Below are 18,629 nucleotides of genomic sequence, written 5' to 3'. Positions count from 1 at the left end.
TGGCCCCTGCCTCCCCCTCACTGAATGAACTGGAGGACTTCAACTTCTGGGCCCATTGACGCCCCCTCTGCCTCACTGCCCTCATACCTAACAAGCAAATCCTGCTCGCTGGTAGGCAGAGAGCAATAGAAATTTACCTGGCAATCTCTCCGGTAAGCATAAAAGATCCAAAAACTATATTCTCTCTTCTAGCATCTACCTAGGAGGGTGCAACACCCATATGATCCTCTGTGGGTGGGAAATGCTGCACGCTATGGAAGGTTCCAGTATCATCGGGGTAGATATTGGAGAATCTGCTCCTTCCCCCTCTAGTTATGCAGTCCATCAGAGTTTGACCCCAAAGTCTAGAAGAAAGATAGTTTGTGGACTTCCTTCCTGAGCTTCTAAAGCTCTAGGCCATTAGAAAATTATATTGAGTCTGTCAACTTTTTGCTTTTGGGGTCTGTGGGTTAGATGTTGTTCAATTTGGGGGGGTCTTAGATGGTAAGATACAGCCGGTGGTTTTCCTCTGTTTCAGCATGGGTTGTAAAACTGGCTCGTTTGTCCCTATTTACAGAGACATGCACCCAAAGATCACAGAGCCTATTCTTCTAGCTTCCAGCTGCCATAGTTTAGCCATGAAGCCCCATATATGCTGATGAAGGGCACATATTGATGGTGTTATATAAAAAGCATTATGGAATATCATAAACTTATCAAAGTATTTCTGAAGTTGCACACCAGTAAATCCTGTTAAATGAAAGCTTTACTTCCAAAATTTTGGACACAATGTTGTCACCAAAAAAGATTAGAATGATATCACATATAATATGCACAAACTCATATGGCTTTCTTTATAAATAATTTACAGAAGGCACATTGATTCTATATTAGCATGTACTGCATTCAGTTCCAACCACAGACAATAAAAGAGAGTTGACAGAAGGATGTAGAGTGTAGCCAATGTCCTGCAATTGAATCATTTTCAGATCTGAAGAACAAAAAAGGAATGGCAGATATGCATATTGTGATACATTCTTTTAACCTAGAGCATTCATATTTTGCTTTCATGGTGCAGATGATAAAATCCTCACAATAGTCATATTTATAGAAATATAAAATGTGTTGAGCTTACAAAAATATTCTGACCTTACCCATGAATCCTTTAAGGTTTTTATTTGATTCTGTAATATATTCTATGTATTTTGTACATTCTTTGTATGAGTTTTTTTGTAGATACTGTGCAAAAGTTTTAGGCAGGTGTGAAAACATGCTGTAAATTAAGAATGCTTTCAGAAATAGAAGTGTTTATAGTTTTTTGTATCAATTAACAAAATGGAAAGCAAATGAACAGACAAGAAATCCAAATCAAATCAAATCGATTAATCTGCAGAAGGACAAAGACCCCAAACGTGCAGCCAATGTTATTAAGTATCATCTTCAGTGTAAAGAAGAACAAGGAGTCCTGGAAATTATGGTTTGGCCCCCACAGTCCTGATCTCAACATGTCTGGGATTACATGAAGAGACAGAAGGATTTGAGGCAGCCTACTTACACAGAAGATCTGTTGCTTACCTTCTAAGTTCCTTCAAACATGGAGTGCAGGTGTACCTAGAAGAATTGATGCTGTTTTGAAGGCAAATGGTGGTCACACTCAATATTAATTTGATTTGGATTTCTCTTTTGCTCATTTGCTTTCCATTTTGTTAATTGATAAAAATAAACTATTAGCACTTCTATTTCTGAAAGCATTCTTAATTCTATAGCATTTTTTATACCTGCCTAAAACTGTTAGGTTTTTTCTAGGTAGCCTTGCTGGAATCATCTGCTGCACCTAACAGTTGTCCGTGTCCCCGCAATTACCGCGCATGCTCTGTCATAAATACACCAGCGGACTAACAGTAAAGGTGTTACCACTGTCCAGCTGGCGTTGGCTACAAACATTTATTTTGGAGCCACAAGGTATGAGTACCTGATTTATAGCTATGATTGCATTTGTTCCCTGGCCAAGGATCTGTGTGAGGTCTTTCTTTTCGTCCCCCCTTTCTGGAATTCTATGTATACTATGTTAATTTTTTTAGGAGGTGGACTCCTGGTGTCCCTTTATCATCTTCATTTTCCCCTTTGTGCGAATGAGGCCCTAATCTTGCTCTGATTTATCTTGGTCTTTTAAATGGATATCTTCTTTTGAAAGGTAGCTATTGCTCTTTCATTACCAGCTGGATGGCCAGTTTTATATCAGATATGAATTTTATCGTAATATCTTGACAGTGGCTAGCATAATATTATTTTCCTATTTAGGCAAATGGAAGTTTAATAAGCCAAGCTCCTATCCCTGAATGCATAGCTTATTGGGCTTCTGGGCTTGACACATCTGATACCATCTTCTCCTCTTGTTGTTTGCTGTCTACCCCACAGCCAGGCTCTTGAAGTCCCTATCAGCTCAGAGCACATGCTCTCCCCTTTTCCAGGGAATTTATTGTGAGTTATCTATTCGCATTTATAGATTGATGAGAGCATATGAGATACATATAAATTGTGTGTAATATTCTTGTTATTATTTTGTTATCATAAATATTTTTCTCTCTCTTTTTTTCTCAGCCACTATATTTACCAACACCCTGTACCCCTATAGGAAGTTATAATTGTGAAACGCACCAGGATTATATCATCACCTTCCCTCCTGGTTTGAGCATTTTATGTATAGTATTTTTCATATATTACTTTGACTAACCCATGAGGGAGGTTGATTCTGAGGGTGACTGAGCTGTATATCTATTTTGTCTATACTATAGGAGTTTTAGGAGCATGTACCCCCAAATATTATTTTTTAATGGATGTTTGGAATAAAATGAAAATTTTTATCAATATGTTTGTCTAAATTTTTATCTATGGGGGAGTCTCAGCTCCATCAAAATCCTATATATTCTTCTTTTTGTCCTTGTATCTATTATATTACTGAGATGAGGTGGCTGTATGCGTAAAGTTGAACCTAAATTATTTATTTGACTGTACCTAACAGTTGCCAATAATATATATCATTCTAATTTGGAAACAGTTTCCGTTTCTAACACTATACACATAAACGTCGTAAGCTTCGAAAAGCAGCCCATAATCCATCTTTTTCATCTTTTAGTCTCCCCTTGGCCTTACCTCTGCAGTCACTGACAATTTAAATGACCCTTCTAGAAATCAACTAAACTGATACCTCCACAGGCAGTCCATTCTACGGAATTTTTAAAAATGTAGCTCTTCACAGTCTAATGCCCCAGCTAGTTGACCAAAGTCTATAAATAAAATATTCACTGGAATAAAACAGTGTTTCCCAAGATTTTCTGATGTATACAAGACTTAAAATCATGTGTAGAAAACATACTATTTAACAACCCCCCTAAATCCACAGGCCCAAGTGCACTTACTCTGAGTTCACTGACGATTGTTTTGCTCCTGTGTATATTCACCAGCCAAATCTTGTCACTTAATGAATATATATTATCTACGTTATAATCCTTTTAAGCCATTTCTCAAATTCACTGGAAAGTAAATACTTTTACTACCACTAAAAATTCTTCCTGAAATTCATTCAGTTAGTTATAGATTTCATGGTCCGATGCATTTACCTCTGCATTGTGGTATGGCATGACTACCTTCTGCTAGAAGTTCAATACTTTCATCCTCTAAGGTTAAGGATTATATTCCAAACCCCAATGTAAGTTTTATATTTATCAAAGATTCAATGGTAAATTCCATCAATGAAAAAAAAATAAATCATTTTATCCACACAATTGAAATTCAAAAGGATTGGCCGAGAATTTTCTGGCTGGAAGCATTCTATGTATTAAGTGGCATTTGCTGGGTGAATTTTGTTTGATCATAGCTTGGCACTTGGAAAGTCTGGAAAATCATGATAGTATTTAGCAGATATTTTGCCATTTTGGGTGATTCTTGTTAAAAAATGTGAATGCTTTTATTCATCTGTTGTCAATTTTTTTTTTTATTCAGGAAAGTTTTATTAAAATATAAGACAATAAAAAAAGGAAAGTAACAATCTCAGGCAATGCACATAGATCTAAATCTGAGGACAGATTTTTTGCCTTTTTACATATTTTGTTTAAGAGTTGAACCCCCCTACCCCAAAACTAACCAGCCCATCACACCAATATGCAAGCTGGTATCCTCATAGCAATGGAGTGGTGAGTGGGCAGCACCCAGGGCCGGCCTTTGGGGTGTGCAGCTCGCAGAAGACCAGGTGATTCAGGCCGCACAGCGGGAGGTGAGCGGTGACCGCGGCCTGGACAGGGTTAACACAGGCCGCGGCCGCCGCTTACCTCCCACTGTGCGGCTGTGCCTCGGTCACCCTACTGATGCAGTGAGGCGAGCTGTGTATCACACACAGCTCAGCCTCCGCTCCGATCCTTCACGCTGACGATCTCTCCTCCCTCCCTGCACTGACGCCAGAGGAGAGATCATCAGCTCCTCCTCGCCCCGCCCCTTCTCCTCCTCCTCCCGCCCCTCCCACACTCTCTGGGATGTGTGGGCGGGAAGTTTGAAGAAAAAAAAGCTGCAGAGACCGGAAGGTAAGTGAGGACTCTCTCCTTTAAAAAATGTAAGGGGGGCTTTTTGTGGGGAGCTCTGTGTGAGGGGGTTTTGTGATGTAAAGGGAGGGCTCTCTGATGCGGGGGGCTCCATGGAGGGGTCTGATGTAAGGGGGCTTTGTGTGGGGGTCTGTGATGTAAGGGGGGGCTCTCTGATGTGGGGGCTCCGTGGGGGGGTCTGATGTAAGGGGGCTTTGTGATGTAAGGGGGGGCTCTCTGATGTGGGGGGCTCCATGGGGGGGGTCTGATGTAAGGGGGCTTTGTGTGGGGGTCTGTGATGTAAGGGGGCTCTCTGATGTGGGGGGCTCTGTGTGTGGGGGGGCTCTGATGTAAGGGGGCTTTGTGTGGGGGGTCTGTGATGTAAGGGGGGCTCTCTGATGTGGGGGGCTCTGTGTGTGGGGGGGGCTCTGATGTAAGGGGGCTCTGTGTGGGGGGGCTCTGATGTAAGGGGGCTTTGTGTGGGGGGTCTGTGATGTAAGGGGGGCTTTGTGTGGGGGGTCTGTAATGTGGGGGGCTCCACGGGGGGGGGGGGGGTCTGATGTAAGGGGGCTTTGCGTGGGGGGTCTGTGATGTAAGGGGGGCTCTCTGTGTGGGGGGTCTCTCTTGTAAGGGGGCTTTGTGTGTGTAGGGGAGCTTTGTGTGGGGGGTCTCTGATGTGAGGGGGGCTTTGTGTGTGTAGGAGTGCTTTGTGTGGGGGGTCTCTGATGTAAGGGGGCTCTGAGTGTGGGGTCTCTGATGTGAGGGGTCTCTGATGTGAGGGGGGCTTTGTGTGTGTGTAGGGGGTCTCTGATCTTAGGGGGGCTTTGTGTGGGGGTCTATGATATGAGGGGGTCTCTGTGTGGGGGGGTCTCTGATGTGTGTGGGGGGTCTCTGATGTGAGGGGGGCTTTGTGTGGAGGGGTCTCTGAAGTGAGGGGGGCTTTGTGTGGGGGGTCTCTGATGTGAGGGGGGGCTCTGTGTGGGGAGGGCTCTCTGATGTAGGGGGCCTCTAAATTAAGGGGGGCTTTGTGTGGGGGGTCTCTGATGTAAAGGGGGCCCTGTGTGGGGGGGCTCTGTGTGGGGGGTCTCTGATGTAAGGGGGGCTAAGTTATTAGTGATCATAAAAAAGAAAAGTAAAATAAAGTGCAAAAAAGGTGCAAGAAAATGCACACAGGGGGGGGGGCGCCACAGGATTAGCTCGCACAGGGCGCCTGAACACCTAAGGCCGGCCCTGGCAGCACCCCTGTTATATGGATACCAGCCTACACATCCTTTAGCATTAGTGGGGTGATTTAAGAGGGGTTCTCTAAAAAACAGGAGTTCCCCCTCTCAAACGGCAAATGGTCAATGCTTGCAGGTTTCCAGGAGGGGATGATGGCAAGCAAGGGGACCACCTAAACGTCCCTGCCCCCACTGCAGTGGGAAAGTAGCTGGTTGCCCCCTCTCTAGTGACCCTGCTGACAATGCAAAGGTAAAAACATGTAACTGAAAAAAAGCAAATGAAAGTCCTTTATTATTCTTTTTTTCTTAAAATTTTTACCTTTACAAGGTCCAGTTATGATAAAGATATCCTGTGGCATCTGATCCAGTGCAGGGAAGTCAGATGTAGGAGGACCAAAGTCCTCCTTCCTCGTTGTTTAAACTCCTATTTGAGTACTGCCAAATTTCCTATACTGGAAGGAATTATACATACCCAGGGAGTTCTGGGAATGGAAACCCCCGTGATACCTTTACCAATGCCACATCAATGTATAGTATATGTTCTGATCATTATACTTGCATATAATGTTTACACATTAAAACATGCTTATCCGCATAAATGTTTATCCTATATATATATATATATATATATATATTTATATACTAGTCTGACTATTAATATAGAAAAATGAATAATCACAATAGCTAAACCCATATGTGATCTTGTAAATATAATACTTGATATGAAAATGTAAATGATGTTTGCGTTCGTTTACTTATGCAATACAAAAGGTATGACTCAGGCAAAAAACGTCTCATTTAGGAAGTCTGTTACGTAATTTCTCTTTTATTCCAAATTTACTCTGTTGTTTTGAAAATATTGTTTGGTTGCCTGGGTAGACAGTTTGAACTTTATAATTAAAAATGTAATTGAGCCAGGCATAATATCCATTTTGTTTGCAACCTTTTCCTGCCTTAGCAAGTGTTACACTAATTGTCCGTATTTCTTTATTAATTCTTCAGGTAATACAACATTAATTTTCTGTCACATTTTCATTCAAGGACTTTTGCTAACACTCTTTTATTATTCATCAATCCACACCTCTTTGTACAGTGTACTAATTAAAAATTAAATATGCAAAACCTTTTAATTATTTTAAGATGCAATGAGAATCGTGAAAATTGGTCACTCTGTGACTTTTCAATAATTGCATTGGACACTTTGTATAATTATGAATTAATTTACTTGCCTGTTTTTAATTGCTGCTTGCCTCACTGTTGTACGCCTAATTTTGCATTATGATGTTAAAGACTAGTCATTTTTCAATGTGCTGGTGTTTCAAGCAGATTATAGTGACTGTGCCATTTATACCTTGACATTATATGGTAAATATTAATGACCAGAGTCAATTAATCAAACAAATGAGATATTAAGTTGAGAATGAACAAGAAACATGTCTTTTAGAGTTTTCTCCCAATCACAACCACAGGCTCTTACTACAACATTAAAATATCCATAGCAAAGCTTAGTTGAACTAATCAAATGAAGTACAGTATATGTCTAGTGGGAGTATGCTGATGCAGTGTGTGGAATGTGCTTAAAAAGGTCACATTTAAATTAGGTATATATAGGGAAAAAACAATATGCAGGCAAAAGTAAATGCCATCTTTGCTTGTATTAAAGCTTAGGAATGGCTTTTAAATATCCAAGATTTTTTTTTTAGTATACATTTTTAATAGAGTTTATAATAAAGATAAATAAAGCATTGAAGGGATTCTTTATAAAAAAAATAAATAAAAGGAAGCCAAACACAAGCTGCCATATTCAGGCTTCCAGGTAGCATTGTAAGTTCAGAACAGTAATTTTAATCAGAGTAAAGCAGAAAATACTTCATTGCCCCTGACCTGTTATACAGCTTGAAATTTACAAAATGTCAACATCTATCTGACACTTTTAACATCGCTATTTTGTCCTGTGTAAAGTAATTGTCCTATTATGCCTATTTAGTTGAAGGTCAGAGTTATGGTTTCCAAGTCACACTTTTTAGAAAAATTATAACAGTGTAAAGCCTAGAATTATCTAATGGAATTGCAAAAGTTCAACTGCAATTCTAAAGCAACATATGAGTTGATTTCACATTGCAGAAACACTGGAATACAATATGCATTTAGGTACTTATTTCACAAGTTTTCACTTAGTACCTGCTTTACTAAGTATGCCTTTTTGTTAATGCAAATAGCCAAACAAAACCTTATGTGACTGCAACTCAATGCATAAAATGTGACATAGTAAAAGGTTTGATTGTTCATTGGGCAGATATTATAATGGAAAAGATGTGTGACCTGTGAAAATGTGACCAATAAATTATTGTTAGTGCCAGATTTGGTGAGTGCAGAGTTGGTGGATTCAGTGGGGTTCATATTTTAAAGGAAAAAAGTCTGTTCATTTTACAAGGGAAAAGGGGAATTTGAATTTTGCAATGGAATTGTCCCTAGAGCTTAGTGAATATGGTAAAATTTCACTTTGAAAAGAATACCCAATCACGTGGAGGGAAAATTAAAAAAAAAAAAAAAAGCAGTTTTTTTTTTACACAGAATTGGATGATGGAGGTCAGCAGAGCTTCGCTTCATTCACCAAGCTATGGGGAAAATGCTCTTGCAAAGTGCAACTTCACTTGCAAAGTGACCAGTCTATTTCTCTTCAGTAAATCAACTCTAATGACTGCTAAGTTATTGGGGAGTGCAATTACTATAGTCTGTAGCTTAAAATAAATAGTCTAAAAAAAAAAGAAAAGAGGGGAGTAGCGAGTGGCAGTTCTTTAAGTCAAAACACTTTGTTAGTGAGAAAGGGCCGATGGGAATGGTATTAAAAAAACTTCAACACTTGCTGATAAAAAAAAAAAAAAAACGCACACACACACAGCCTGAAGACTAAAGACTCTTAGCTGGTTTGATAAACCTCTATTTCATAAATTTAGCATATGCAGCATGAATCCATATTTATGTTGTCTTGTAGCAACGATTCATTACCAGACGAGTACCATTTAAATGCTGCTGTCTACCTGAATTTTGTTACAAATCATGTGTATGGCTTTTGGAGTATTTAATATTATTGAGTTTGATCAAGTGGATGCGGACTCTTGAGGACCACATGGATAATGTTTCTCTAGAATGATTTGTCTTTCTATTTGGGTCTATGATGTTTGCAGTGGCATGTTCATCTTGTCATATACTTTCGGTATCAAGTCATCCTATTCTTCATTTCCCTTCAAGTTTTGCAAGCAAAAAATATATTTTTCAGTGAGTTAGCTCTTCTCATTTACTGTCACAAACTTGCAGCTTCAATTTAGTCATTTGGGTTTATTGAGAAAGGTTGGGCTTGATTTGGTGAATGATCTATTTGTTTTCCTAGCTGGCAACAATATTTTTGAAATTCTTCAGCAACACCAAAATTCAAAAGTACCAAATGTACATAGTTATTAAAGTGGCCACTGATTCTATATTCACAAAGTAATCCATCATTTTCTTGAAAAAGCAAGTGAATACGTTACTAAATCCAAATAACTATTTTATTTCACTGGTGAAGCAAAACTGGACTGTAGCATAGCCTACATTAAAAAATAAATAAATAAATAAAAAAAGAAAGTAGTTGTAACTAAATACTAATAATGTGATTATAATTTAGTAGAATTTATAGTTGTCCCAGTAATTCTCAGTCAAGTTTAATACCCAATAATTAGGCAATAAAAGCAAACTTCATCCAAAGGTTAGCCACTTTTTATGCATTTTAAACAACTAGTGAAATTTATACTGTCAACAAAACTGCTACATTAACTATAGTTAGTATTATTGGTATAGTGATCTCCCCCCCCCCCCCCCCCGCTGAGCTATTGTGTTATGACAGGGGGACCCCCCGACCGGCTGCTAGTTTTCCAGCATGCACGCCCGGCTTCTGTCAGACATACACACGGGCCGAATGTCAGCTGATTTTTTTTTTTCTGAACAGGCAAATGGCTCCTTACATTCAGCCCATGTGTACCCTGCTTAAGTGAGCCAAATCTGCCTTTATTTGTGCTTCCCACACTCTTAGGCTGGCCACAAATTAAGCAATTTGAAGAGAAAATCGCTCAGTCTTTGTTAATGAGGGAATTCCTCCTACTTTGTTATTGTATTCTGACAACAGGAGGTTTCCCTGCTGTCAGAATACAATGATTACTGCTGTTTACTAATCATACTCAAGAAAACCCCTCTATTGATCAACTTCAGTACAACCAGCCTACCCATTGATGGATCAAATTTTGACTGGTTCCTGCTGAGCTGGCCAAATTGTAATCGGTCTATGGCAGACTTTAATCACAAACACTGATATTTACAGTGAAGACTGTGGGGTGCAGGGGGGGGGGGCAGTGACAAAGGCAGTGCTGCCAACAAAAATTAGCAGTGCAACATTACCAATCCATCAGAGGAAGCTACATCCACTGGGACTCCACTGGCAGGACCAAAAGTATCTGTAGGACTTTTGCATAGGGACTAAGAGGATATGCAACTGCAGTTAGAATTAAAGTGATTGTAAACCCTTACATATGCCCAGTGAAGGGTCTATCTTCAGGCGATACACAGAGATAAAATAAATCTTCCGACATAAGTTGTATCTGTCTATCTGCAGTCTTCTCTTCTCTACATCCAACCAAGGTGCTAAATTTGTAAGCACAGAGCTGAAGTAAGACTCTGCAGAGCTCAGTGAGGAGAGCTCTGACAGATGATTAGAGGGAAGGGACACACCACATCCCTTCATACAGCTCACAGGAATGGAGCTGAGGCTATCAATCTGCTGAAGGTTCTTTCCATTTCACCATCTTTCTCTTTGTCAGGGTACCAACGGCAGGGGAAGGACTCTAGGACTCAGCATCCATCAGGGTACCAAGGGTAGGAGAAGGACTCTAGGACCCAGTATCTCCACCAGCACTTCACATAGACCTTTATAAGGAAGTCTGCCCCAGTGGTCCACCCCGGTTTGTCTTATGGATACCGTCTGCCTGCTTCTTGTGTTTGATCTCGTCTTCCCACCTGATTTACTGACTATCTTTCCGAGACAGTGATTCTACAGACCTGTTAAACCACAGTCGCCATCTGCCTGCAGCCTCTGCTCAACACATCAGCAGTGCTCCTGAGTTCTCCTGCAAGCAACTCCGCAGGCGACCTGTGCTACTTTGTACCCGACTCCTCCTGTCTCACCTCAGGGGAGTCCGGAACTTAGCCACAAGGGAAGCCCTCTCTCCATTGGCCTCCAGCACTTGGTACCTGATAGTATCAATCAGCCATCATGTCTAAGGCCGAGAGAGGTGCTTCAGATGCTTCAGATGTCAACAGATGAATGCCCTGACACACGCAGTCAACAAGCAGTCAAAAACCTGCAAGATGACTACTTCCAGCTTGAGGGAAATCTCCATACCCTCACTGCCTCCATGACTGCTGTTGAGCCAAACCCAGCCCCAAGCTCCTCCCCTATGACCAAGAGTCCCCACTCCTGAGCACTTTTCTGGGGACAGACGGAGGTTCAGGGCCTTCAAGAATGCCTGCAAACTTTACTTTGCCCAGCAACCCAGGACTTTTGCACTGTTCCCAGACTTTAATCTGTACTATCAGGCAGTGGCTCTGCAGAAGGCTTCTGACTGGAAACATTATGCCAATTCAAAGATATGGGTGCACCTGGAAAAAGAGTTAAGTGGCTGAGACCCCTCTACACAACTCTGGATCCCACGGAATTACAGGACATTTGCGGTCAACACATCACCCCCTTACACGCTCTACTTTTATGGTTTGGGATTCTTTGTGTAAAACACAGGGCTGGACACCCAACTCACTCCTGATGCCATTGTTGGGCCATTTCTGCTTTCCTCCGGGTCAGGTGGACCCCCTTTTCTGCAACTGGTTTATAACCCCCAACACGCTGCTACACCATGTGTTGGATCAACAGGACATTGCCCCTCTACGGAAACTTACTGACTCCTCTCCTCCAACCTTTATGGACCAATGCAGATATATCCAACTATCTATTTTTGTCAAAAAACTGCCGAGACCCTTACGTTCCATCTCCGATCTCACACCTGTGGAACAGATCCTTGCACACACACGACCCCCTCAGCGAACTTTATCACAATTCTACAAGGCTCTTCTTGAACTTGGAGTCCGTACTGATCCTCATTTTCTAAAAACTTGGGAAAAGGACCTGCAAAGTTTTCTCACCAACGCTTAAAAATTCTGCAACTGTCTCATCCTACATCCACCTCCTCAAAAACATCTGAAGTGAATTCTAAACTATTGACACATTGATACCTTACTCCAGCATCACTCCAGCATATCTTTCCATCCACCTTGGCCCAATGCTGGAGGGGCTGCGGCAAACGGGCTATGCACGCCCACATTTGGTGGCACTGCCCTGTGATAAAAGGTTTTTGGTCGATTGTTGTAACTGGGTTGAAAAAATCCAAGGCTTCTCGATACGTAGAGACCCTTGGGTGGTGTTGTTTTACTGTGTAGATGAGCCAGCCGGCCAATATAAGCGCTCAGTCACGCCCCACTTTCTGAATGCAGCAACATCCCTTATACCCCGATATTGAGCACAACTTCTATCCCCACTCTTCAACAATGGCTTCACAAGGTGGACCATACCTATCATATGGAGGATCTGACCTATAGATACAGAGGTCTCTCTTTGGTAGCATATAAAATATGGGCCTGCTGGCTCGCCTTTCTCTCTACACAAGAATATTTGGATCTCATGTCCTCACCCAAATAATGGCTAATGGCACTTGCTTACTTATTGATGGTGTAACGTTAATTATTTCTCTCCTCACGTTGGCCTTTCAATGATCTCAGCCGGGGAACCATATACCCCCCCCCCTACTTTTTTCCCCTTTGCCTTTTTCACTCTGCTTCAATACTTACGCATATACTCGGTCTTGTCAACCATGTGGTGACTCTGGTACACGTTTGGTTACACTTCGTTATTAGATGATGATACATCTGTCGAGTGTTAAAATACTTCAACAGCCTTTACGTCAATCTTAGATGTTATTTTATGGCTAATGTTTTTAGTTTTCTTAGAAAAACAAACCACATGCCTGTAAAGTTTATGTTTATTTGTATTACCTACATTTCTCAATAAAAATGTATTGAATAATTCGAAAAATCAGCTTTGGATTTCTAAACATAACTAGCTGAAAAAAATCAAACATGAACACTGGCACAAGTAAAACACAATAAGTAACTGGTTAAGTTTAATTGGTAGGGGGTGGTAATAAACATTTACAGGTAAAGTGTATATCTTTATGAAGTTGACCATACACACATAAAGTACAGTATATACAATTTCTTTCTTTTGATAAACGTATACCTTTACCATAGCTCAAATATGGATTTTCTTTTTCAAAATAAAAATGATCCTTCAGAAGTTGGAAAAATATAATCTCTTTTATATCTTTAATGGGTTTTAGGATTTTATTAAAAGTATGTATTCACTCAACTGTGTTATCTATAAAACTGTTATATAAAAGTGACTTTATTGTATTTTCAAAGTTTGGGACACCCAGAACAATCACAGCGCACCAACCCCTTGAACATCTCGGTTCCAGCTCCGACATTTTCCTACTACATAAGGTGGCCTTATACCCTGGGTCCTGTGTTCCATCCAATTCATGGCTTTGGCTTTCCAGTGACAGAGGTTCCCTGCTTCCATTCCATCCCTGCTCCCTTGCCAGTGGCCAAGGCACGGCATTCTGGTTGCATGTCTGATCTCTCTCTCAGAGCCTACCAGACCATCATGCTGAGCTCTATTTTATCGTTGTGAGTGTTTTTTAAAATTTTCTATTAAAATGCTACACTATGGCCGTTGGGCTTCTGTCTCCCTCCGTACATTTTATTGTATTTTCCCCTGGGGATTTGTGCATGACCCCCAAAAAATGTTGGCTGGCAACTTCTGATAGACCTTCTATACTGTGGGAAAAAAATGTATACCACTCGGTGCTCTCATCCCTTCTCTCCATACAAGCTAACTCCCCTAGACACCCCATTGGAACTCCACAGGGAAATGGAGAACTGCCACACTACAACAATAATTACTGAATACAGTCAGAACTACCACCAAGTTTAGAGTCCAGCATACCACCAGCCCAGTCCTTTAATTACCATAGCTGAGGGATAATGGATTAAATCCAATAAAACAACTGGGCTTTTCCCCCAAGTTCCCAACATTGGTGCCCTGAGGTTGCCTCTTGTTATTATATTTATATAATTACAATGCCCAAGGACTTTTAAAACTTACTAACAAATGATAAAAACATAACAAATGTGTAAAAGATGTGTACAGGTAATTCAACATTGAAAAAATAAAATTTTTGCTGAATAAACTACTGAAACATAAAATACAAAACAATACCTTGAGTGGTGCTTGTAAACGAGCAGAAGCATTTGTTGACACCTCCAAGGAACTGTTATTTTCTAATAGAGCATTGCTTGCTGACAGTACATTTTGTTGATTACTGCTGTTCTTCAAAAATAATCTTAATTTTGTGCTTGTATTGTTTTCTAGTATAAATGTCCTTTGGATCGTTTTATCTTTTATGTTATCTTTAGCTGTGAAAAGGCTTTCAGCAAATTTTGAAGTAGGCTCCTGAAAGTATTAACAGAAAATATGGTCATCCATCAATATGCAGAAGTTCCATTTGTCACAAATGGAACTGTTGAGGTTTCATATTGTATGTCAATGAAAGGTCAAACTTTTTTCAGTAATGATTCTCATTGTTGGAAAAAGGAGTCACAACTTAGCCTAATAGAGACTAGAGATCAGCTTTGGATTTTAGTTGAACATGAAATTGACCCAAACCCAGTCTGTATGCAGTTCAGTTTATGTAATAAACAATAGTCAGCTGTAAGGCCCCTTTCACACTTGTGCGACTTGTCATGCGATTTGGGACTGCAAAATCGCATGACAAGTCGTTCTCCATTATTTCCAATGAGCCCCATTCATATCTGTGCGACTTGAAGTCTCACCGACTTCAAAGTAGTCCCTGCACTACTTTTGGCATGATTTTGATGCATTTTGAGGAAAATACATTATAAGCCCACTCAAACTCGCATCAAATCGCGGCAACAAAGTCGTTTCAAAATCGTTGTGAAACCCTGTGACTTTGAAGTTGCACAAGTGTGAATGGGGCCTTAGTTGGACATTTAGTTCAGCCACCTCCTCTGGCTCAGGGATGTGGGGACAATATAGGGACCAAGGTAATTTACATGTTTTGTTTGCAAAAATAAAAAAAGGCTTTATAACAGGTTGTTTAGGCAGTGTGTATATAGGTTCCAGCATCCCGTTTACAAATAATATATGTAAAAGGAGGATTAAGAGACTTTCAAGGTACTAGAATAAAACCATATAATACATACATTATGATCAATAATGGTTAACCAAGAAGACTGCAGAGATTCATGAGGAGAAATGTGTAGGCAAGCAGTGGTGTGAGTGTTTCTGTCTGTATGTGTGTGTGTGTGTGTGCCTCTGTGTGTCTGTGTAAATGCAGAAAGTGTGCAAACAGCAGCTGTAGCTGCCCACAGTTAAAATGGCTGCAGCCAGACTTAGCGGAGGGAGATTTCTGCAACATATTTGAGTAAAAAAGTAATCACTTCAGAGCTCAAGAAAGACTCCACAAGAAACCTCAAGAGAAAATGGCCTCTTCCTGGATGATGATGACCAAGATATTTTTGCGGAATCTACCCTCAACTGTCAGTGGACGGTTCTCACAGTACTCAGAAGGAGGAGCCACAACTCAAAACCCCTATGCTCATGGAAGCGGCCTCTGCACCCCCCCAAGCAGAAGACCTATGAGGAATTAGAAGAAGAACAGCAAGAGGACTAGTTTGAGCTTAACATCAATATCACAGACCCTGAGAAGATTGGTGATGGAATGAATACATATGTAGCTTATCAAGTTTAAACCTGGACATTTTACCAATGTTCCAGAGCAAAACTTTCACTGTGAAGAGAAGGTTCAATGACTTCCTGAGCCTTTATGACAATTGTTGCTCCACCTAATGAGAAAAGTCTCATAGGTATGACTAAAGTGAAAGTTGTTTTTGAAGTGAAGACACGCTGCTCTGGGGAGGTACCTGCAGAGGATTGTCAGCCACCCAACACAATTACAAGACCCGAATATTTGTGAATTTTTAGAAAAGGATGAGCTTCCTTGTGCTGTCAACACTCAGGCTCTGAGTGGAGCTGGACTGCTCAAGATGTTCAATAGAACTACTGACGCTGTCAACAAAATGACAATCAAGATGAATGAATCTGACGTTTGGTTTGAGGACAAATTGCAAGAGGTGGAATGTGAGGAGCAGCATCTGTGGAAACTACATTTGGTGGTGGAGACTCTGGTAAATCACAGACAAGAGCTGGCTGTGAATACTGCTCAGTTTGCCAAGAGCTTGGCCATGCTGGGAAGCTCAGAGCATAACACAGCTCTTTCCAGAGCTCTATCCCAGTTAGCAGAGGTGGAAGAGAAGATCGAGCAACTACATCAGGAACAGGCCAACAGTGATTTCTACTTGCTAGCTGAGCTTTTAGCAGATTACATCCACGTACTGTCGGCAGTGCAGGGTGCTTTTGACCAGCGAATGAAGGCCTGGAAGCGCTGGCAAGATGCCCAGTGAGCATTACAAAAAAAAGGGAGAATGAGGCTAGGTTGTTGTGGGCCAACAAACAAGATAAATTACAGAAAGCCAATGATGAAATCTCTGAGTGGAACTCCAAAGTCACCCAATATGAGAGGGATTTTGAAAGAATTTCTATTACTGTTCCAAAGGAGGTCACAAAATTTGAGAAAGAAAAATCTAAGGACTTTAAAAGTCATATTGTGAAATACCTAGAAACACTCTTGAATTCACAGCACAAACTGGCTAAGTATTGAAAAGCATTTTTACCAGAAGCAAAAGTTTCTATGCTACTTCTCTCCTGCCATGTGTTTTATATATATATATAAATATATATATATATATATATATATATATATATATATATATATATATATATATATATATATATATATTAAAATATTATACCTTTTGCCTTTTAGAGACTATAAAGTTACACTCTTCTTCTACTTCAACATCTGCCTGATGCTGTCAGACTCTTTTTACTCCTTCAGTGCTGAGTGAGGTCCATTTCTGTGCAGCGCATTTTTGGATCTTTATCTCAGAGCTGATTATTCAGTATTACCAACTGTTTCCTGTTTCTGTAGAACCTTCCACATCTCCCCTCTCACTGCCAGATCAGCCTACAAACATTTTACTACAATGGCAGACTGGTTTGACAGTTAAGAGTTAATCTTAAAGAGGACGGACCTGTCCTAGCCTTTAGACACATTTTTTTTCTGTTAACATTTCTTGTGTATATTTTTCATTTAACTTCCATATATATTTTCCTATTAACTCTATAGTGATAATTAGGGCTTTTAGGGCTTTCTGTGAAAAAACTGCAACAACAAATTAAATGAATGAGAGTTTCTTGGGGTGGGTTTATTAATATAAATATATAAATATAAATATATAATGTATATTTTTGGCCGTGACACAGACACAGAGAATGGAGCATTTCTAGTCTGCAGGAACTACACAGTTATTCAATAAAACTTTGAAAAGCAAAAAAAAAAAATAATAATAATAATGGTTAAAATTTTTTTACGAACATAGAATTGTGAAAAATTTAGCCCAGTACAACAAGGTTCACACATAAGAAAACATCCTTAAAATGATTGTTCCCTGCCCATTGTTATAAATGATGGTAACAGAACATTACACATTATCTACAGATGATCACAGCACTAGAATACAATAAGCAACACACTTGTTGAATTATTTCTAACTCATACAGGAGTTAATGGTTGGTAAACAATAAACATAATAAAGAACTATCCATATGCAATCATAAGGGAGAATGTGCTGCCAGGGACTATGGGAGATTACACAACCCCAAAGATGTATGTCAAAGGCATATAAGATCATCCCCAAATGGTGTGATGGGAGAAAACGCCAGGAAGAGCACTTCAACACATCACTAGGTAAGTAATTATAAATCCACATCCAGAAACACTAGGCACAGGAACAGGGTAAAAAGAGTAAAACAATTCAGTGAAAATTAGAGCCTATTAGAAACACTTATTCTCTCTTGAAATATGTGTGTATCACAATGCTTGGGACCACAAACATAATTCAGGAGAGAATAAGTGTTTTTGAGGCTGCTGGAACACTCTGACGGGTTGTAACATCTATAGAGTTCCCATATACATAACATTCCCTCTGTCCCTGTTTTCTGGTTGTTTTGGACAACTTTATTGTATCTTCTGAGGTTGTTAGAAGATTTTGACAGGCTCCAACATTCACTGAATCTGTTCTACATTTTTACCCTGTTCTACAACATGTTTGTGCCTCCCCTTTTCCTGACTTGTAAATGTTTATACCCACATGATTGCATATGGATGGTTCTTGTGGAGTTTGCTCACTGTGGGAGCATCAGGATAGAAGTGCACTGTCCAAAAGTGCATAGTTTGAACAGCAGTAGCTCGATGTATTTCTGATTGCTGTTCTTAATTGGCTTACTTTTTTTACTTTGGTATTGCGGTTGTTATGGCCTTTAAACTATAAGTATTTGAAGATAGTCTCATCTCTTCAAGATTCTTCATAACATGTACCACTCATGGCTTACTCATTCAGATCTTGTTTTCAACTCTTATGTCTATATTTACTTGCACTGTCACCGCTTATGTGTACCATTATAATTTTAAAAACAATTATGTTTACATCTGGTAGCTTACCTGCTGAAAACGTATTA

The 18,629-nt window shown here is 40.1% G+C and overlaps 1 protein-coding gene and 1 pseudogene across 3 annotated transcripts in view; one reads left to right on the top strand and one right to left on the bottom strand.

Annotated features, from left to right (window-relative positions):
- The window catches only part of LOC309550521 (sorting nexin-1-like), a 134,231-nt pseudogene extending 117,500 nt beyond the window's left edge, over nt 1-16,731 (top strand). Inside the window, exon 5 of the transcript in view lies at nt 15,436-16,731. The product of the transcript in view is annotated as a sorting nexin-1-like (transcript). The remainder of the gene's footprint in view (nt 1-15,435) is intronic.
- LRRC1 (leucine rich repeat containing 1) overlaps nt 1-18,629 on the bottom strand; it is a 682,152-nt gene that overhangs the window by 216,534 nt on the left and 446,989 nt on the right. The gene's annotated exons all lie outside the window — the stretch shown is intronic.

This window comes from Pelophylax lessonae (assembly GCF_965119305.1).
Source record: "Pelophylax lessonae genome assembly, chromosome: 3".
Lineage (NCBI taxonomy): Eukaryota > Metazoa > Chordata > Amphibia > Anura > Ranidae > Pelophylax > Pelophylax lessonae.
The sequence above is the reverse complement of the archived record's forward strand: the minus strand, read 5'-3'. Positions and strand labels throughout refer to the sequence as shown.